The sequence below is a fragment of the Eretmochelys imbricata genome, chromosome 4 (genome assembly GCF_965152235.1).
Source record: "Eretmochelys imbricata isolate rEreImb1 chromosome 4, rEreImb1.hap1, whole genome shotgun sequence".
NCBI classification, from domain to species: Eukaryota; Metazoa; Chordata; order Testudines; family Cheloniidae; genus Eretmochelys; species Eretmochelys imbricata.
This window is the reverse complement of record NC_135575.1, coordinates 114,303,615-114,326,153: the sequence shown is the minus strand read 5'-3', so window position 1 is coordinate 114,326,153 and position 22,539 is coordinate 114,303,615. Positions and strand designations below refer to the sequence as shown.

The following is a 22,539-nucleotide window of genomic DNA, read 5'->3' as shown; positions in this document are numbered from 1 at the left end:
CACAGAGTCAGTACTGTGTGTGCACTCACAGTCTTGAATCATAAAAGCTACATACTTTCTCACTTTCCCTTGGAAAGCATGCAGCACGGCCACACCACTAAACATGGTGAGTTCAGTCCAGGAGGAGGGGTGCAAGACAGGACAAAGGATCTGCAAGGTTTCAGCAGAAGGGGATCAGTACATGCGCCTGGGGAGACTATTCTGAATATTGGCACTGTTTTCCACAGATGGGGGCGATCGACGCTGAAATCACATGACTGAGGGTAACTGAAGATGCCAGGGTGCATCTTCTGCATGTGTGCAGCTTCAGAGTGGGTTCCTATGCTGCTCACCTGTGTGCTGTTTTGGTTCCTCTTGAAGTAATTGCCGATTCGCACGGCAAAGTTTCCTACAATGGGAGAAGAAACAAAGCAGCTCTGTCAAGGAACCTTCGGCAGAGGATTGCAGAGTATCTGCAGGAAGGTTTCCTAGAGATCTCTATGGAGGATTCCTTGGAGCTTTTGATGTACATTAACAAACTTTTCCACGGGGCCCCCACTGTGTAGCTGCACAGGAGAATGCGATGCAGATACAAATAGTACCTAGTGTTGTTAATTTCTATCCCTTCTCCCACGTGCACCATGTAACGAAATAAAGGACATCTCTACCTCATATAACTGTGCACTATCAAAGAAAAATGAGTACTTACTAGAGCTCCCCTTTCCTGCTTCAGGCATGCCAGAGCTGGAGTACTGGGACTGGCTAGACCCCTCCAGAGTCAAAAAGAGGTTCTGGCTCACCACGCATCTGGCTCACATCCTCCTTCAACTCGACTTCTTCATCCACCACTTCATCCTTAGGATTGACTCATCTGACCACTGCCTCCAGTCCCCCTGAAGTATCCACAGGGCTTATGGCAGTGGAGGTGGGATTGCCACCGAGGATGGCATGCAGCTCTTTGTAGAAGCGGAATGTTATTGGCACCACACCAGAGCAATGGTTGGTCTCCCTTGCCTCCTGGTATGCCTGCCTCAGCTCTTTGATCTTAGCACAGCACTGCTACATGTCTCTTTTGAGTCCCTTGTCATCCATGACACGAGTAATCTGTTTATAGGTGTCAAAGTTCCTACGGCTGGATCGGAGCTGCAACTGCACAGCCTCCCCTCCCAGCAACTCCCTGGTGTACTCCAGGCGTGAGCGCGTTTGCTGTGGAAAGCTGAGAGTGCGTTTGCTGCATGGTCAGCTGGGAAGATGCAATGTGAGCTGTCCATGCTGAGCAAACAGGAAGTGGAATTTCAAAAATTCCCAGGGCTTTAAAGGGGGGTGCCTGTGTACCTGGCTGCAGGGCAGTGAAGTAGAAACTGCTTACCAGAGCGGTCATGATGGACATTGTGGGAGACCTCCTGGAGGGCCACTTAGAGTGACTTAAGCAAGCGCATTGTCTACACTGACACTGCGTTGCTCTAACTGTGTCACAAAAAGCTCTATGCCACTCATTGACGTGGTTTTATTGTGTTGGCATATCAGGAGAGTTAAATCAGCGGGAGGAGCATTGTTGTGTGTTCACCTCCACTGTTTTTTTTGATGAAGCCTGACTTTTGTCAACAAAACTGTGTGATGTAAGCCTACAGTTACAGCACAATGTTTGTGTTCAAACAAACCCCAAGTCTATTAATAGTTGTAAGGCACTTTGATGGAACATGGCAAAGTCGCTGGCTGGCTGATACAGCATGGGTATTTCTTTTGAAGAAAAATAGGAATTCACAACTCAAAATAATATGTCTTTTTATATAAACATAGGCTTTGTGATTTAATAACTGTTTAGGGTTCATTTTAAAAAGGAAACACTTATTATACAGCAAATTAATTTCGTGTTTCCACCCCATAATATTATAGTTCACTCTCGTTTCACTTAACCTGCAATGAAGGGCCCCTTCCACTACTCAACCTTTTTCTGAGCTTCTGTAATTAAGTCTCACAGGGTTACGTAGGAGTTTCCTCAGCAAGCTGTTATCCTTCCAGCTATTCCCACCAGTTTCCTTTTGTCATATGGCCCATTGCTAGACTTCCTCTCAGCACACAGCTTTTCCTACGAGCTCTGCTCCCTCGACCACAAGCTACCCTTGTAGCTCCTAGCAGGCCCGGGTTCTCAGATACATGCTCTGAGAGGTAAATCAGGCACAGGTGAGACTGAGCCCAAACTCCCTTAAAGGGACCAGCCCACCCTGTGACACAAATGAACAGGGGGGTTTCCTTGAGTATTATATGGATGTGGATGGTCATTCCTCAGTGAGAATTTTGTTACATTATATTTATTTTAAAAGCTATCCCCCCTTTCTCTTCTTCCCATTTTCTTCCTTGCTTTGCATCTCCCACCATTCCCTCTCCCTTCACCAAAACTCTTCAAGAAGGGTTTTGTCTCATTCAAATTCCCCACCTCCATATCATTTTTGAGTAACTATGAATGAGACAGTACAACTATCCATCTACTCTCAGCTCACTTTATGGCTTTCTTGGCATGGGCTTCATTCACATTCCTCCCTTGTCTCCACACACATTTCTATCCCCATTTCCACCATATAAGCTCAGTATAAAAATCTATATGGACAGATTAAATAGATCGACAAATCCTCTTAGGAGGCTGGAAGGACCCGCCAATCCTTTATGCGAGCATTACAAGGCCAGTGCCCCACTGCTTAGTCTCCACCCTGGCCTGCTGTGAACTTTGCAGTATTCTTTGGGGACCAACAAATCCCACTCAAGGCAGTCTCTGCCCTAAGGGCTTACGATATAAGATTACGTGATCCTGCAAACGCTTATCTGTATGAGTGGACTTTTCACACATGAACAGTCCTACTGAATTCAATTCATGTGTATTGCACACAAAGTTAATCATATCTTCATATGTAGCTGTCTGGATGATTGAGGCCTAAACAAGTGAACAGAGGGTGTGGGAAAAAGTGGAGATAAGCCACTTTAAATACTTAGCTAATACAGTTTCCTTCCCCTAGATACAATATATAAACGATCCCAAACCACCCATCAACCTTGCCATCAGCTCATGGTTAGTTTCTTGTTGGAATCACAGCAGAAGCGACTCTCCAGGAGGGATTTGAATGCCAAAAGGATAGCGGCCTTTAGCTATTATAATTTAAATAAGAAGCTACTCTCCTCCTTATCCATCCCCATTTACATGCAGGTGTGGCAAATCTGAAGGTATTTCTCATAGGAATTTTGTTTTTAAGATTAAATATTGGGAAAGTAACAGAACATTTTAGATGATGGCAACTTTCATTTATGTGGAATGTTGGGTGTCATGTCTATTTTTATTGCTTTCTGAAGTTTTTGAAGTTTCCCAGTAGGGGCATTTTACTCTGCAGGGACTTTGATTTCTTTAATATTACAGACTGCCTTTAATGAACTGTACTTCCAGCATTCATAAGTGACTTACACAGCATGTCTAATGTAAAACCAGCTCATTTAAATGTCACAGATAAAAATCTATGAAACATTTGTAGCGTAAACTGCCTGAAAAGAAATGGGAATTGTTCTCAAAGAGACGCTGTTTAGATTAAAGCTTTAATCTAAATTCTGATTTTCTAAATTGCTCCCTGCTGTTTAATCAAGAGAAACAATGGGACAGATTATTTTTTTTAATATTGCATTTCTCGGGTGGCTTTATTAATTAAAATTGAAGATCTACTGCAGCTAACTTGTGAATTCCCTATATAACTAGCGATGATCTCAGTAAAAATATTCAGGAACATTAAGTGAAGCACTTCCAATTTCTGTATAAATGTACTGTAAGCTCTGAAGGAAGGAAAAGAAAAACAACTCCCCTGCTATATATAAGAGAATGAAAGAGAGAGCAAGACAGGGTCAGCTCCTCTGGTGGTGGTCTGATCTACACCAGAAGAGTGTTGCTTAGCTACTGCCTTGGAGGGAGTGTGATTAGGGAAATATATGCTTGCCCAGAAATTTCCTTTCTTCAATAGCAAGGTCTAGAGATCTCTAAGGGATTTCCCTGAGTTTTAAAAATTCCTCCACCAAAAGTCTACTCTTATGTTATGAGAGTCAGGGTCTGACTAAACCAAGCACAATGCTTTCACATTTATTAAGATGGAACATTCTTCCCTGGGACCTATTGTCTCCACAGGCCACATCTCTGTATTAAAGATGAGGACAGCTGCAACCTACTTATGTTATATTCAAGCATACATAGATGTTAGATAAAAACATCAATGTTCTTGCTGGAAGACTGCAACATAACATCACTTTATTTCTTAGAATTCAGAAGGATAACACACATGAACCTAAAAAACAGAGAGAGAGGAAACAGGCTGCTCCCTGAGGCAGTGAGGTACAACTCACTTCACCTTGCTTTTTTCACTCTTTTCAGACTGCCTGTCTGTTAGCTGACACAGATGACACAGATCATATAGCTTCCTTCAGAGCTTCCTAACCTGCAAGCAGGACCAGAAAATCCTTCACATTTAAAGTAGGGATGCCAGTTTTGGTTGGATGTATTCCTGGAGGTTTTATCACATGACATAATCTTTAATTAAAGATTAATCTTTAATTCTTGGAGGCTACAGGACAATCCTAGAGGGCTGACAACCGTAATTTATAGTGATTGCTTGTCATTTTACACCACTTTCAAATAAACCATATTTTACTAATGGCCTTTGTCTCCTAAGAAGTGGTCAATTTGACTGGGCAAAGATTTTGGCTAAACAAGGACTAAATGTTCATAATTAACTGTGCATTTAAAGATGTTAACTATAGAAGAATTCCAGGCTGTTTATCAAATTCCCCAAATCCTACTCTAACAGTATTTAAAATTAGGAAATATTTTTTAAAAAGGAGAATGAGAAGGATATGGTCCTATGAGAGTTTGTTGATTTGCTGAGGTTTCTGGAATACTGTACCGTATTCTGTGATAATTATTTGGAGCCAGATTTTTAAAAGGTATTTAGGTATCTTAAGTGGAAGATAGGCACCTAGTGAAATTTTCAAAGTTCCTAGGTGCCTACCTTTTAAAAATCTGGCCCTTTGTAGCTAAATATTAACACATGGCAATGATTCTCCACTATTGATAATGTGGCAAATCAGTTCTCTCTCTCTGTGTACTTAGAACTGCTTACTGAGATGCACTAGCTCATATATTTGAAATATAACAATGGCCTTGCCTCTGGGATGTGCACTTCTAAGTAGTTGTTAGATAGATATAGAAAAGGTCTTGCATGGCTTTGCAGAGCATGAGAATAATGCCTTGCATTTCTCTCCGTTGCTACTGAAGAATGGGTAACTACATCTCTATGCTTAAAATTCACATACAATACAACTACCTTAAAACCAAACTTGAACTGGGATGTCAGAAAAGGAAGTGGAAATAAATATGGTCTAAATCCAAGAACATTTCCATTTCCCGTATGTTAACTACCCAAAAGAGCTTTGTAAGATGGAGCTGAACTTATTGGATACTGTAACTGTCAGAGGATTTATGGCGCTATTGGAGATTTTAAGTACTTCTGCAGGAATTTCCCCCAAGATCAATAGCTTATGTGAGATGGTTAAAAAGCATTTTAAAAGGATCCCAAGAGAGCAACTGGCAGAGCATTAAGTCTTTGCTCTGCTAGTCCATTTAGTGTAAGAAGAGGACACTGGGGGCGACCCTCAAATTTTTACTTTTTCTTCAACTCAGTATCAGCAACACATATATTGCCCTGGCTGGTTCAAATCTGCTGCCCTACACCTCAAAGGCAGCGACATAAACAGAGTATTTCATATTTGGGGGAAGGAAGAAATTAGCTCAAAGGGGACACTTGTGAGAAGTAGTCATTGACTCAATGGGAAAGGCATGGCTTTGTTCCTGAGATGCTGTACAAACCAGGCTCCAGTCTGCCCTTCAGCAGGCTCTCCTGCACCCGCGGGGAACCTCACGGAGGTCAGTGGCCAGTGTGGAGCCAGCTGCAGTAGTGGGGCCTTAGAAGGCAGTTCTGTGATGTGCTGAAAAAGTAGACACTGCCAACTAACCTGGAAGGCAGTTCCCTTTTCACAATTACTCATGGATATAAATTCTGCTTCTTGCATTTGTTAGGGGACTGTCAGCTGACAAATTATGTTTGTTTAAAACAATTGCATAGTGAGCTATAGGCGTTGATATACTTTATTGACCTGGGATTTCATATAAGTGATAAATTTCCCAGGCAGGACATGTGAAATGTGACATGCAACTTTCTCTAACAATAATGGGAGTGGGAGAGACAAGATGGGTGAGGTAATATCTTTTATTGGAACAACTTCTGTTGCTGAGAGAGACAAGCTTTTGGGCCACACAACTCTTCTTCAGGTCCTGGGACCTAACACAGCTACAGCTACACTCCATACAATACTGAGAGTTGTGAATCTTATTCTCCTTGCCCGCGAGAGGGACAGAGGGTGCAGCAGGGTGGTGACCTCAGCCCGTGAGGCCACCAGGTCTGACCCTATCACATGAGCCCAAGGCCCATTACCAAAATCCAAGATCATTTACATCTAGGAACTGTTCATTTTCTTCTCTTAACTGCACTGGAAACTGTCCGCGAATTGTGACGAGTAAGCAACACCACACCAGTACCTCAGTTAGGTCCCAGTGCATTCCTACTTAACCCATTGTGGCCTGCAGGTGCATGAAAGGAAGGCAAAAAATGCTTTGGTCCTCTGCCAATTTGGCCTCTGGGAGAAAAATTTCTTTCCTGACCTCCGAAAAGAGGTTATTGGCTAGACTCACAGCATCCATCAGGCTGGATTCCCATTCCTATTTCAGTGGGTAGGGTGGGATGCTGCAAAGAAGTTCCACATGGCCCCTGTGCTGGGCTAAATCCTGAGAGCTGGGGAATGCTGGCCAATCAGCCTACTCTCCGCTAGCTGGCCAAGGGGTGCCAGAGACTCCCATGGGAGGAGCTACCTATTTTCACTCAGCAAGTGCCTCCCTCCCTTGCTACGGGGACTGCCCCCCTTTCACCACTGGCCCCATCAATTTCCACCACCCATTGATATGGTGGATGGTATTTTGCATGGAATGATGCTAAGCCACTAGAGCAGCTTAGAAATCCAATTTAAACAAAAATATTAAGAAACAGACACAATTCTATCAAGTCTCCTTATCAGTTTAACTAGTAACTCTCACTTCATGACTGTAGATAGATACAAAACACTTTCTGGATGTAAAACTCAAATGTATGTTTATAGGTTTATTTCATCTGTCACTGGAATCAGCCAGCTAAGTAACTCACTCATTGTCCAATTGTAGCCACAACCAAGCAAATGTCTCAAGTTCCAAAGATAATTTAAAGGGAAGGTTTCTCTAGTCTACACTTTTGTAATTGTTTCTGGTATGTTTAGCGGAAATTTAGAAGAGGCAAAGGGAAGAGATAACTTTGAACTGCAGTATGTCCATGAGAGACCAAAAACATCCAAACAGTGGGGATATAGAATTTTAATCCCATAATGAAGACTGGGTATCAAATAGCTTTCTGGCTGTTGTTTTCCTACAATTACTTGCTTATGCAATTTATCTTGTTTTGAGAACAAATGTGAGTAGATTTAGCTGTACCTGGCCTGAACATAACCGGGAGCAAACACAGGATGAACAATTAAAGGAAAGATTGCTCTGCCTAGAAATGCATCAGCAAACAAATGAGCTAGCTTCTCTTCCACATACTGAATTATGGTAAAGAGTGTATCCTCTGAGAGTTAATAGGCTGCTCTGTGTTCTGTCTCTTTGGAGACAGCAGACTTAATAATTTCGAAGTGTGCAATGAGAAGGTGTCCCCTTTTGTTATAGGCATTACTGCATGCGTGCTCCTCTGTTGGGCCTTAGGTCTGCAAAGAACTTAAGCAAATTCTTAGATTTAAGAATGTGAATAGTCTCATTGACTTAACAGAACTACTCATTTGCTTAAAGTTAACCATAAATTTAAATGGTCTTTGAGTCCAATCATACAAAGTGCTGACCTTCTGAGGCCTTGTCTTCATTAGAGAAAAAGATGTGTTCTTAACTTGAATTAGGCAAGTTGAGTTAACTAACGTAGGATACAATCCCAGATAAGACAACACTGGGGTCCCCTGTAGCCTTTAACTTGACCTGCTAACTTGTTTGAAGCCTACAAACTGCCTTGTTTTCACCAGGGTTTTACCTCAATGCAAGAACACAGCTTTTTTCCTACTGACGATACAGTCCGAGAGCTGCTGCGTGGCCTTAACTCCCACCGTAGTCAGAAGGCATTCAGTACCACATATGACCAATCTCTTAGACTATGGGCACATCCAGAAAAATAGGCGTGTTCTTACAGTGAGGTAGCTCACACGTTTTAAGATCCTAGTGTAGACAGGCTGAGTTGTATGTAGCTGGATGTAGCTGGATATGCTAACTATCTATTGTAAAAATCCATACGTTCTACCTGCCTTAGAAACAGCCTTAGCGAATGGCAATGTAAGGTCATTATCTAAACCACCATTAAGATACTTACAGTATTTCACTGTCCACCAATTGCTACCGGCTGTATGCATGCTGTGATGCTCTCCTGGGGCACCCAGAGCTATGGCTTTGCTGGAGCTTAAACTGTGTGACAGTTCCCTGCCACTCCAGTCTGTCTGCCAGCAAACTCCTTGAAACTCTGCCAGTCTAAACCCGGAGTTGCAGGTGAGATTCAGTGAACCTCAGTTCCTGAGTTCCCCGAGACATCTCCCTGCAGTGTCCAGTCCCTCTCATTGGACACCTAGAAATTATTAAGTCTGCTGTCTCCAAAGAGACAGAACACACAGCAGCCTGTTAACTCACTGAGGATCCACTCTTTGCCTAAATACACAACACTAAGATGGTTTATAGTGAAACGAAGAATAAATTTATTAATAAAAAACAGATTAAAGTGATACTAAGGAGAGAGTAACAGAAAATGGTTACAACCAACCCCCCAAATAAAAACACATTGCTAGTGTCCAAGACAACTTTAGCAAGCTACAATCTTTGCCTATCCAGCTTTCTCATTTATATCAAACTACCAGCAACTCCAGCCCTTCCAGGAGCATGATTCAACACACCCAGAATCAAATTGTGCTGTCCCCTCTGCGATGAATAAGTAAGGGGTTCTCTGTCCTTTTTAATAGTCCAGTAAACCTCTGACATGTACTTTTTTGAAGTGTATCCCCAGATAAAGTTAGTCTCCCCTCTGTTTGTCTCTTCCTGTTGTCTTATCATCCTCCTGTTGACTTTGGTGTAAATGTAACTTTTATTCTCTCTCGCATCACCTTGCTCAGTTACACTGGAGACACAGGCAAACCAACATCCCTTTACCTAAGACAAGCTTTATCAAGTCTGTCCCCAAAACATATTTTAGGAACATATGTCCAGCACACATACATAACTCTTTACGCACCATCCATCCATACCTCACACAATCATATTCATGACCAGTGTGTCACCAGTTATGACACCTTACTCAATACATTTTTATAGTACAATAATATTGTATGCAATCTATCAATTCAGTTGCTTATTTTGGAGGGGGTTTAGGCCCCCTGTCCTCCCCTTGCGTTTTGTAGACCATCACTATCACAGATAGATAGAAATATTTTGTGTCTCATGTATACCACAGTGTAAAGAAATGCTCAGGACACATAATATAATCCACTGCTGTACAACCTCTGTTAAAGGATTACATGAGAATGCAATACCTTAAGAAAACTAGGCTAATGGGTGCTGTAGCAACTCCTAACTCAGATACTATTTTTTTTTCTGATTGTAATGTCTCAACCCTAGCAGCTATAATACTGTTTAAATAAATGGGTGTTGGAGATATACAATTTAGAAAGTCACTGAAAAATGGCACTTATGTATAGTATCCAAAACTAAAAGCTAGAATGAGAAAAGGGTTACTGAGACTAGAGCCCGTACTTGCCATTTCTTTTATACATTTAATGGCTCATTTACTTTTAAGCTTTACTACTTTTTATCAATTCTTACATTACAGGCAAAATGTAAGCCATTTCAGATAAAAACATTAAATAAGGGGACTTGAAATAGTAGCTTGAATTTGGTCCAAATTTATACTGTAAATCAGCATTTATTTGCCAATTATTAGAAGTTCTTTGCAAACTTAGTGCAGTTGGCTAGGACCAATAAAATGCCATGATGGATAAACAGCAGAGTAAAAGAGGAGGTTAAAGGCAAAAAGGCATCATTTTAAAAATTGGAAGTCAAATCCTGCTGAGGGAAATAAAAAGGAATGTAAACTCTGGCAAGTCAAATGTAAAAGTATAAAACTGGCCAAGAAAAAATGTGAAGACCAGCTAACTAAGGACACAAACACTAACTGCAAAAAAATTATTGTTATTATTATTATTTTTAAGTACATTAGAAGCAGGAAGCTTGCCAAACAGTCAGAGGGGCAACTGGATGATCAAGATGCTAAAGGAACACTCAAGGAAGACAAGGCCATTGCAGAGAAGCTAAATTAATTCTTTGCATCGTTCTTCACAGCAGAGGATATGGGGGCAATCCCCACATCAGAGACATTCTTTTTAAGTGACAAATTTGAGGAACTGTCCCAGAGTGAGACGTCAACAGGAGGAGGTTTGGGAACAAACTGATAAATTAAACAGTAATAAGTCACCATGACTAGTTGATATGCATCCAAGAGTTCTGAAGGGGCCCAACTATGAAATTGCAGAATTACTAACTATTCCTGGGGGAATTCTGCACCACTGCACATGCGCAGAATTAATGTTACCTACAGATTGTTTTCTCTTAGCAAAATAATACATTCTGCTGGAGAGATGCTGCAATTACACCTTTCACTGACCAAAGGCTGCTGTGGTGCCAGAAGAGAGGGCAGCCAGCTCACGAGCCCGAGCAGCCAGCCATGGAGAGGGAGAGAACAGAGGTTGCTTTTCTCACAGTGATATGCCCGCAGGGCCAGGCGAGAAGTGACAGTATATAGGGGGAAAGACAGAGCAGGGCACACAGGGCTGCTGGGGGGGTTACATACACTGGAGTTCAGAAGGACTAGTGGGTGACAGACTGGGGCAGGGGCACAGGAGCAAGTGGGGTGACAGCATTGACCCAAGAGCTGAATGGGAGTGGGGTGCAGGGACACAAGGGCACCAGGTGTGTGTATGTGGAGGAGGTGCAGGGAAAGATGGGGATGAGACAGATGTGCCTGACTGAATGGGAGAGGCTATGGGTCAGCCACGGTCTGTATGGGGGAGGCTCCCCAACTCCCTAACAATCCCTCCCCCCCAAAAAAAACTCTATTCCATACTTCTCCCCCCCAACACCTAACAACCCTCCAGGTTCACTTCCAGGCTCCCAGAAATTATTTCTCTCTCTCTCGGCTCCTCCCATACCCTTGACTCTGCCAAACCTTTGCACTGCTTCTGAGGGGTGAGGGAAATAGATTTCTGTATTGTAATTTAAATGAATTATTACTCAGAGTACTGTATTAATATGACTAGTACAGAATCCATTTGTCAAAAAACTAGGGCTGTTAAGTGATTAAAAAATTAATCGTGATTAATTGCACTGTTAAACAATAATAGAATACCATTTATTTAAATATTTTTGGATGTTTTCTACATTTTCAAATATATTGATTTCAATTACAACATAGAATACAAAGTGTACGGTGCTCACTTTATATTTATTTTTGATTACAAGTATTTGCACTGTAAAAAAACAAAAGAAATAGTATTTTTCAATTCACCTAACACAAGTACTGTAGTGCAATCTCTTTATCGTGAAAGTTGAACTTACAAATGTAGAATTATGTACAAAAAAACCTGCATTCAAAAATAAAATAATGTAAAATTTTAGAGCCTGCAACTCCTTGCAGTCCTTCTTCTTGTTCAGCCAATTGCTCAGACAAACAAGTTTGTTTACATTTCATAGAATCGTAGAATATCAGGGTTCGAAGGGACCTCAGGAGGTCATCTAGTCCAATCCCCTGCTCAGAGCAGGACCTAATCCCCAACTAAATCATCCCAGCCAGAGCTTTGTCTAGAGATATTTGCAGGAGATAATGCTGCCCGCTTCTTGTGTACAATGTCACCTGAAACTGGGAACAGGCGTTCTCGTACCACTGTTGTAGCCAGCGTCGCAAGATATTTATGTGCCCGATGTGCTAGAGTGTCATATGTCCCTTCATGCTTCAACCACCATTTCAGAAGACATACGTCCATGCTGATGATGGATTCTGCTCGTTCACAATTCAAAGCAGTGCAGACCGATGCATGTTCATTTTTATTATCTGAATCAGATGCCACCAGCAGAGGATTGATTTTCTTTTTTGGTGGTTCGGGTTCTGTAGTTTCTGCATTGGAGTGTTGCTCTTTTAAAACTTCTGAAAACAAGCTCCACACCTCATCCCTCTCAGATTTTGGAAGGCACTTCAGATTCTTAAACCTTGGATGGAGTGCAATAGCTATCTTTAGAAACCTCACATTGGTACCTTCTTTGCGTTTTGTCAAATCTGCAGTGAAAGTGTTCTTAAAATGAACAACATGTGCTGGGTCATCATCCGAGACTGCTATAACAGGACATATATGTCAAAATGTGGGTAAAACAGAGCAGGGGACATACAAATCTCCCCCAAGGAGTTCAGTCAGAAATTTAATTAATGCTTATTTTTTTAATGAGCGTTATCAGCATGGAAGCATGTCCCCTGGAATGGTGGACGAAGCATGAAGGGGCATATGAATGTTTAGCATATCTGGCACGTAAATACCTTGCAGTGTCAACTACAAAAGTGCCATGTGAATGCCTGTTCTCACTTTCTGGTGACGGCAGCATTAGCTCCCTTAAATGTAAAAAAAATTATTTGTCTTAGCGATTGGCTGAACAAGAAGTAGGACTGAGTGGACTTGTAGGCTCTGAAGTTTTACATTGTTTTGTTTTTCAGTGCAGTCATGTAAAAAAAATCTACATTTGTAAGTTGCAGTTTCATTACAAAGAGATTGCACTACAGTACTTGTATGAGGTGAACTGAAAAATACTATTTCTTTTGTTTATCTTTTTTACAGTGCAAATATTTATAAGCAAAAATAACATACACTCTAATTTCAATTACAACAAGAATAAAATATATATGAAAATGTAGAAAAACATCCAAAATATTTAATAAATTTCAATTGGTATTCTATAATTTAACAGTGCAATTAAAACTGCGATTAATCGCGATTAATTTTTTTTTAATCGCAATTAACTTTTTTGGGTTAATTGTGTGAGTTAACTTCAATTAATCAGCAGCCCCACAAAAAACATTTCCTGAATCTTTTTCTTGTCTGTATTGTTACAGACATACCTGCTGACAGATATTTTGAAATAAATTACCAAAATAATTGAAACTAGGGTGATTATTTTGTGTTATTTTGACAAATAAATATGCAGAATTTTAAAATATTGTGTGCAGAATTTTTAATTTTTTGGCATATAATTCCCCCCAGGAGTATACTAACTGTGGTATGCAGCCTATCACTTAAATCAGCCTCTGTACCAGATACCTGGAGGATAAGCTAATGTAACACCTACTTTTAAAAATGGCTCCAGAGGTGTTCCTGGCAATTACAAACTAAAAAACCTAACTTCAGTACCAGGCAAATTAGTTAAAACTGTAGTAAAGAACTAAATGATCAGACACATAGGTAAGCATGATATGATGGGGAAGAGCCAACATGGCTTTTGTAAAGGGAAAACATGCCTCACCAGTCTATTAGAATTCTTTGAAGGGGTCAACAAACACTTAGGTTCCTTAGAGTCAGCGCCTATGAGCAGCAGAGCATTGTGAGGCACCCATGGTTACAAGTCAAGTGGTGACACAATGCCTCACTGGTCTGAACTGCTCCCCAGAATACGAAACTTACATATTTACGAAACTAAGTGGCTGGTTTTTAGTGGGACCAAGGATTCCTAGCTCCCTTGCCTCTTACATTCCTGGTTCCCATTGAGATGGGAGGCATTCAAGTTTGGAAAGTCTAACCTGAGTCTTTAATGCTCGCAAAGGGCGATGAGATCCTTTAAGATGCATTGGAAGAGATTAACTTTTCCTGTCTGACCAGTGTCGGTACTGCATGCCCATGAGAAAAAAAAATTGCTCCAAAAAATGTGATCCTAGTTTAGATGTAGTCTCATGCTGCCTCATTTCTGGAGAACATTGAACTCTTCTCTGGAGTGCTGAGATCAATAATTATACCTTCCTTACCTTTTTCCAGGAAGCTAGAATTTAGATGGCTACCACGTAGGCTACACCTAAAACGTAGGTCGACCTAGCTACATTGTTCAGAGCCATGAAAAACTTCATAACCTGTGTGATGTAGTTATATCGACCTAACCCCCACTGGAGATGCAGCTAGGTCAACAGAAGAATTCATCTGGTGGCCTACCTACCATCTCTCGAGGGGTGGATTTACTACAGCGATAGGAAAAAACTAGGGCTGTCAATTCATCACAGGTAACTCACATGATTCAATTAAAAAAAATAATTGTGATTAATCGCAATTTTAGTTGCACTATTAAACAACTGAATACCAAATGAAATTTATTAAATATTTCTGGATGTTCTTCTACATTTTCAAATATTTTTATTTCAGTTACAACACAGTGATCACTTTCTATTGTTATTTTTGTTACAAATAATTGCACTGTAAAATGATAAACAAAAGAAATAGTATTTCTCAATTCACCTCATACAAGTACTGTAGTGCGATATCTTTATCATGAAAGTGCAATTTACAAATGTACATTTTATTTTGTTACATAACTGTGTTCAAAAACGAAATAATATAAAACTTTAGTGCCTACAAGTCCACTGAGTCCTACTTCTTGTGAACCGAGTTGCTAAGACAAACAAGTTTGTTTACATTGACGAGAGATACTGCTGCCTGCTTCTTATTTACAATGTCACCAGAAAGTGAGAACAAGCATGGCACTTTTGTAGCCAACATTGCAAGGCATTTACGTGCCAGATATGCTAAACATTCGTATGCCCCTTCATGCTTTTGCCACCATTCCAGAGTACATGCTTCCATGCTGATGACGCTCGTTAAAAAAATAATGCATTAATTAAATTTCTGACTGAACTCCTTGGGGGAGAATTGTATGTCTCCTGCTCTGTTTTACCTGCATTCTGCCATATATTTCATATTATAGCAGTCTCGTATGATGACCCAGCACATGTTCATTTTAAGAACACTTTCACTGCAGATTTGACAAAATGCAAAGAAGGTACCAATGTGAGATTTCCAAAGATAGCTTCAGCACTAGAGCCAAGATTTAAGAATCTGAAGTGCCTTCCAAAATCTAAGAGGGACAAGATGTGGAGCATGCTTTCAGTAGACTTAAATGAGCAACACTCTGATGTGGAAACTACAGAACCCAAACCACCAAAAAAGAAAATCAACCTTCTGCTGGTGGCATCTGACTCAGATCATGAAAATGAACATGCATCAGTCTGCACTGCTTTGGATCATTATCAAGCAGACCCTGTTGTCAGTATGGACGCATGGCCTCTGGAACGGTGGTTGAAGTATGAAGGAACATATGAATCTTTAGTGCATCTGGAAATAAATATCTTCCAACACCAGCTACAACGGTACCATGCAAACGTCTGTTCTTACTTTCAGGTGACATTGTAAACAAGAAGCAGGCAGCATTATCTCCTACAAATGTAAACAAACTTGTTTGTGTGAGTGATTGGCTGAATAAGAAGTAGGACTGAGTGAACTTGTAGACTCTAAAGTTTTACATTGTTTTATTTTTGAATTCAGTTATTTTCTGTACATAATTCTACATTTGTAAGTTTCACTTTCATGATAAAGAGATTGCACTACAGTACTTGTATTAGGTGAATTGAAAAATACTATTTCTTTTGTTTTTTGCAGTGCAAATACTTGTAACCAAAAATAAATATAAAGTGAGCACTGTACACTTTGTATTCTGTGTTGTAATTGAAGTCAATGTATTTGAAAATGTAGAAAACATCCAAAAATATTTAAATAAATGGTATTCTGTTATTGTTTAACAGCGCAATTAATTGCTATTAATATTTTTAATCGCTTGACAGCCCTAAAAGACCCCCTTCCAATTGCTGTAAGTGTCTACAGTACAGAGCTACAGCAGCGTAGCTGCATCGCTGTCATAGGTGGCCAGTATAATAGGCATGGGGAGACTAAACTTCCCCTGGTGCAGCTGTTGCCACCGGATGCCAGGTTGCTGTTTTTTACGGTTTGCACGAGCTAGGAGTGAGCTTCTGCCAGAGGAAATTCTTGCTTATTATTATGCATAATGCAGGTTCCGGGGTGGCTGAGGAGGCAGTATCTGCTCCTCAGCTTCCTGGGTTTCCTGCTGGGGGCAGCTCGGGGTCTCGGGAGGGGAGACGCAGCGCAGTGTATTTCTCATTTGGCAGCTGGGGCTGGCCCGGAGCTTGGGAGGTGCAGGTGGGAGCTCAGGTCTCCGGCTGCTGGGATGTGGGGGCGGTGTTCAGGGCTCCGGCAGGCAGAGGGGTGGGGTCTCAGGTGGAAGGGGCGGGGCCAGGGGGCTAGCCTCCTCGAAGGGGGAGTCCACCCGCTGCCCATGGCTTCGTTGCAGCTGTGTTACTAATGCTTGTAGTATAGACACACCCTAAGACTCCTTTTTTAACTGATATAGGATGCCAATGAAGGGAGTGCTTAAGCAAAGTAAGGCCCCCATTCAGAAAAGCCCTTAAGCATGTGCTTACATTTAAGCATGTGACCAGTGCCTCTGACTTCAACACATACAACATTCCCCTAAGCCAATTTTCTCCACTGACTAACACAGTCCACGTAACTGAACAGCCAAACAAAAACCAATGTACATCTGGCACAGATGCCTAACAATCGCTAAATACACAGGGTCAGATGGATCTGTGGGGAAAATGAGTTCCAGAGCGGAGGTCAACCTCCACTGAGAATATTCTGCCATCAGCCTCCAGAATTTCAATCCTGGGAAATACAGGAGAAGGATGAAAGGACCGTCTTGTGGTTAAAGAACTGGGCTGGGACTCATCTCACGAATGGCTTTTTGCTTTCTGCTTGATAATATCATTAGATATTATAGCAGGGTATCTTATGCCTGCCAGGCTCTGCTCAAGAGACTAAAGTCTGGAATAGACTGAGACCCACTGGTATGGCTTCAAGGAGAAGTTTGTATATAATGAATATCTAGAGAATGCCTAGTTCTTGCCAGCCATGTCAGAATCTCCTTTTAAATGAAAGTTGATCCATTTCCCTCATTGCTGGTCTCTGAAAGCTCATTTGCATTTCTCAAGTTGTCTTAAATAAAAGGGACAATCCTAAGAAGTGTTGAGCACCTGTAACTCCTCTTGTAGTCAATTGCAGTTACAGAGTGCAATTACAGAGTTGTGGGTACTCTGTACTTCTCAGGATTGGGCCCAAAGTTTTAAATGAAAATTGCCATTTCATTCTAAGTTGAATGTTATTGTGATACAGAACAGAAATACAAAGAGTTGGCAAGTGCAATACATACAGTAAGCCAGGGCTGTAGTATTATTCTCACTAGGTTGGGTCCAATACAGAAAGCTAAGTTTAATTACTAATACATAGTTGACCAAATTCCACACTCAACTACAGACATGAAAGTCCACTGATTTTAAATCCCTATTGATTTGAATCCATTGGGGTTGCATAGGTATGTATCTGAGAGCAGAAGTGGTCTTTGTATCAGTCAAGCACAACTACAACTGTGAGAAAGCTGGCAGTTTCCATTTTACAACATGCACTTTGTGAGTTCACATGCCCTGTGTTTTGTTTTCAGAACTCAAACTCAAAGAAAAGTTCAGCTGAAACTGCTAATTTTACCTTGTTTTAGGTTTAACTAGTTTCCACCAACCCCATAGATCTCCCCAGGTCCCAAGGTCCACTTGAAACTTGAATATAGTTTGCCACAAGGTTTGTGATCTTGGCAAATTGGGCCAAAGTTTCGGGTTTGCAGTGAAACATGGATTTCATTATGAAAGTTTTACACAGACTTAATAAAAATCCATTGAGCAAGTGTTTGTTTTTCTTCCTTCCCTTTCTAGGACACAAATCTGAGTCATCCAAACACTGACTAGGAATACTTTACACAAATATCAGTGCATACACATAGTATTGCCAATACCAAGCATTCCTAGGTCCTGAGTCAAACCCTCCAAAAATCCTGAGTTTTATCAAAAACAATCTCATGATTTTAAAACCAACCAACCAAAATTTTTGAAACTTTAGGGTTCATGTTTTTAAGCTTCTCTCTGGAACCAGGACAACTAGAAACTTCATTTTCATTAAAATAAATAAATAAATAAAATAAAAAATAGAGATTCTCTTATGATCCAGGAGCTGGAACAATATCAGATATGCAATAAAAATCACAAGAGTTGGTAACTATGTGATGCTTGCCACCCTTTCAGTGTTGTACTGATAAAAAGAGTTCTTCACATCATAGGCATATATCAAGCACAGGAAGCTGGAGGTCTAGCTAAACTCTCAAATAATGAGAAAGTACCTGTGGTTACTGGTTGTTTAAAATTTGAGGGTGTAGGAACAGGATTTTATAATTGTACTATAAGAATAGAGGTACTAATGTATGTCTTGATTTCATTTTATCAGCCACCCTTTTTGAATAGGAGAAAGGAATGACCCTCTGGGACATTGGTAGGAATGCATCTGACAGACTGCCACTGTCTGTACTGATGTTAAGGCAGGGACAGACCAAAACAATCCTTTTGACTGATTATGGTCACCCTTTTGTTTTAAGATAAGTTATAATGTCTACTATGACAGGTTTCAGAGTAGCAGCCGTGTTAGTTTGTATTTGCAAAAAGAGAAGGAGTACTTGTGGCACCTTAGAGACTAACCAATTTGTTTGAGCATAAGCTTTCATGAGCTACAGCTCACTTCATCGGATCCGACTTCAACAGAGAAAAAAGACTGTAAGAACAGGGTGCTTGGCCATGGGACTTTGGGTTCGTCTTGCCACACTCCAGGAGCATCGGATCGCGACCTGCTCCCCTCTGCGACCAATCTGGTTGGCCACTAGATTGATCCAGCCTTGGACTGGTAACTAAAAATCAACTGGCAGGACTGTGTGCATGGGGTGTGTGTGTGTGTGTGAGAGAGAGATTGAAAAGCATATGCTAACTGTTGTATTCTCAACAAATGCGGTGTGCCGCCTTCTTCCCTATAAAGATCCCGTGTGCTTCTTATAAGTATAACAAGGGGACTGATGTATTGAAAATACTGTTGTGGTTGGTTTTTATTTTATTTTATTTTATTTTATTTTATTTTTTTTGTGGGAAGCAAATCAATCTACAGCTTTCTGTACCAAGACATGAACATCTTTTCTCCAGTGAAACTCTGTGCAGTCCCTGCTCCGGCTATGCCGTAAGCAAGGATGGCTTGCAAACTCTTTAGATTCTGGCACTTCAGACTCATACAGCTCTATTATGCAGTATTTAAAATGAAATTAGTCATTTTCCCACAGCCAAACTGATGTTCTCTTACATCACTTGCAGATAGTTATTAATAACCACTGCTAATACTATCTGACATTTATATTGCACCTTTCATCCCAAAGGCTTTTCTATGCTTTACAAGCTACGTACATACAGGCAACCTCAGCCCCTTCCATGCAAAAATGCACTTGGCTGAAAGTACAAAAGCTATGCCATAATCTTCCTCCTTGTGAACAGAATTATCAGGGATACTATTTGTCAGTATGGGACAGGCGGGTCTAGGGCCTCTCCATAAGATTAAAGGCCAACTCCCTCGACTAAACGGGAGATGAACCACTAGGCCCAGTCCACAAGTTAGTATGTGGAAAATGAAAGAAAAAACAGGAATGGAAGTGAGGTACAAGGTGAAAAATGAGGGAGCCTGAAGGGGACCCTGAGCAGAGAACCCTAGACCGTGTCCACTGCTCCTCAAAGGTGTCTAAGGCGTCAGTGGACACTGCCAAGAGGAAATCTGCCTGGAGACACGATTGGATGGGGGACTGGAAATAGTCCCTAAAGTCAGAGTAACCCCTTCTCTAGCTTCCTCCTCCTCATGTGATGGATGGCCATCTTTGCCAGGAGGAGGTTGGCAAGGAGGTCCTGTGACTTTGTAGGGCCATGGATGGGGTGCACATGAATTAGGAGATGTGAGAAAATGTTCAGCCAGAATCTCTTAGGTTCTGGAAGCGGGGCTGCACCTCAATACACAAAAAATGTATTTCCTCCCACCCCACCCACTCAATCACTGAAATACTGACACCTTTGGGATGGAAGGTGGCAGCTCTTTAACCATATATAGCAACATTATACTTTATACATTAGTTTCAGGTTAGAGGTGGAGGTGAATACTATATCCAGTTGAAATTGAAGGGAGGAATTTACTGTAATGTATTGTAATTTTCCAGACTGGAATTTGGCCAGGAGAAGAGGACCAGTCAAAGGGGCATCTTTTTAGTTGCTAGGCCAAAATCTGACCTACTTGGACAGTTTTTCCAAACAGAAGCCAAATTTTTCAGCTGACCTCACTCTGGCCTCTGAATTGCAAGAGAGATGTTGCCTGCTGAAATTCTGAGGCCACTTTTTGAAAAGTTAGACCTTTTCTGAAGCCTACTATGGTAGTGTTTCATTGTGTTTATTTAATTTAACATTGCTGCATCAAGAATTTAAAAAACAAAATGGCAAGAGACTTCAGCCCAAATCCTGCAATGATCTCTGCATAGGTATATAGCCTTAATAAGTATCTCATTGCAATAATAAAAAGTGCGTAAGGGCCACATCCTATAATAGTGTGAAATTACTCTTCAGATGTATTTTTATGAGCTTCAGGGATAAATCATCTCAGTTTTAGATGATGTAGCAGTATCCAGAGGATGAATCCCATCAAAGGCAAAGAATTCTAATGGTGCAATTCTAACAAAAAGCTCTGAAAAGCCTCACATATCACTGGCTAAGGACTTCAGTAGTGGGGAGTGCTTTGCACTCAGCTGAATTTTTACCCACAATGAATAAGAACAGACACCAGATTTATTTTTTCTAATCCAGAGACAAACTTTACAAAATACTGTTGCTGTAGTTTGGGACAGAATAAAAGATTTTCTCTCAACATTTATTTGGAATTAAAGATGTTTTCAAGCAAAATTTTGGTATGACTTAAATGCTTGTGGAAGGCAGCATGCTGAAAGCCTCAGAGAATGAAAACCTCTATTTATCCACAGAGAGTTTCAGCAGCATGTTTCACCACTCTGCTGCACAAATATGCCTCAGGTCTGATCTGGCAGGATCACCTGAAAGGTTGAGTTGGTGATCCTATGAATTACTGATGCTGTAAACAATCAAGTCTCACTTTAAAAAAATAAAACTAAATAATAACCTTACTATTGTTTTTCACATTGAAAAAATGACAAGAATTTGAAAATTAGCACTTGAATGTGATCCTTATGGATCAACTACTTCAGCATGCCCTGTGCGGTGTGTCATAGAACAGTAAAGTAGAGTAGGTGTAAGAGGTTGCTGCTATTTTGAGTCTTCAGCCAAAGATAAAGTGGACCAATGACAGTGGCTGAACCAGTAGGTAAAAAATGAGGAGCCATTTAAATTAATCTTCCAATCACCTTTTGTGCATGCATAGTTGTGGGGCAAGGGAGCAGCAATGTCAGGGATAAATAAAAAATGAACATGATTAAACAAGTCATAACCTTACATGCTGATTATTTCTAGGTGCTTATATGGGCCTCATCCCAGTTGTGTCTGAATACCTCCCAAGTAATGCAAGGCTGCAGATACGTGCACAAGTAGTTTAAGTTTACTATAGGATCAAAATGTGCATTCATGTGCAAAAATGTGCATTCATGTGTGTATATAAAATAAGTAGAAATAACCATTGCTATACGCATGCACAAACACAAAACACTGGTGTATATCTGTGTGGACAGCATACATACAACACACACTCCATATTTGTCGTTAGTTAGGGATGACTGAAGAAGTCACAAGTAGCACAATACAGTATCCCTGCCCAGTGAATATTTATATTTTCATGATTTCCTGCTGTTTTATGTTCATACCATATTTATATAGGTGGCAATTTAAACTGGAGTTAGTACTGTATTAATTAATAATGAAAGGAGTGGAAGTTATTAGATAGATTAATGGACCATGTGCAGCCATGTCTCCATAGATTGTGTTGAGCTTGCATAATATGTAGAAATGGAGCACATAAACCTGGGCTGGAATGAGGGTGGTTTTTTTTCTTTCATTGACACAGGTGCAGTGTACAAATAGTTTGAAGGACAGTTACTACTGCTACTGGGTTGGAGACTTTTTAAAACTTTTACATGCTGTAGGAAGTGGCCAGGCTAAACCACTGATTTACCTCTGCAACTCAGGATTAACTGACAGGCTCTCTTGAGATATGGAAGAGCCCAGTGAGGTAGTTTAGTCCACTCTGACCCCCAGTACCTACGATCCTTTGCTAAGGTAATGAAATCGATTTTTTATTTTCCCAAACATACCTGAAGCC

The 22,539-nt window shown here is 40.7% G+C and overlaps 1 protein-coding gene across 1 annotated transcript in view; it reads right to left on the bottom strand.

Annotated features, from left to right (window-relative positions):
- The window catches only part of FAM184B (family with sequence similarity 184 member B), an 89,666-nt gene that overhangs the window by 66,513 nt on the left and 614 nt on the right, over positions 1-22,539 (bottom strand). The gene's annotated exons all lie outside the window — the stretch shown is intronic.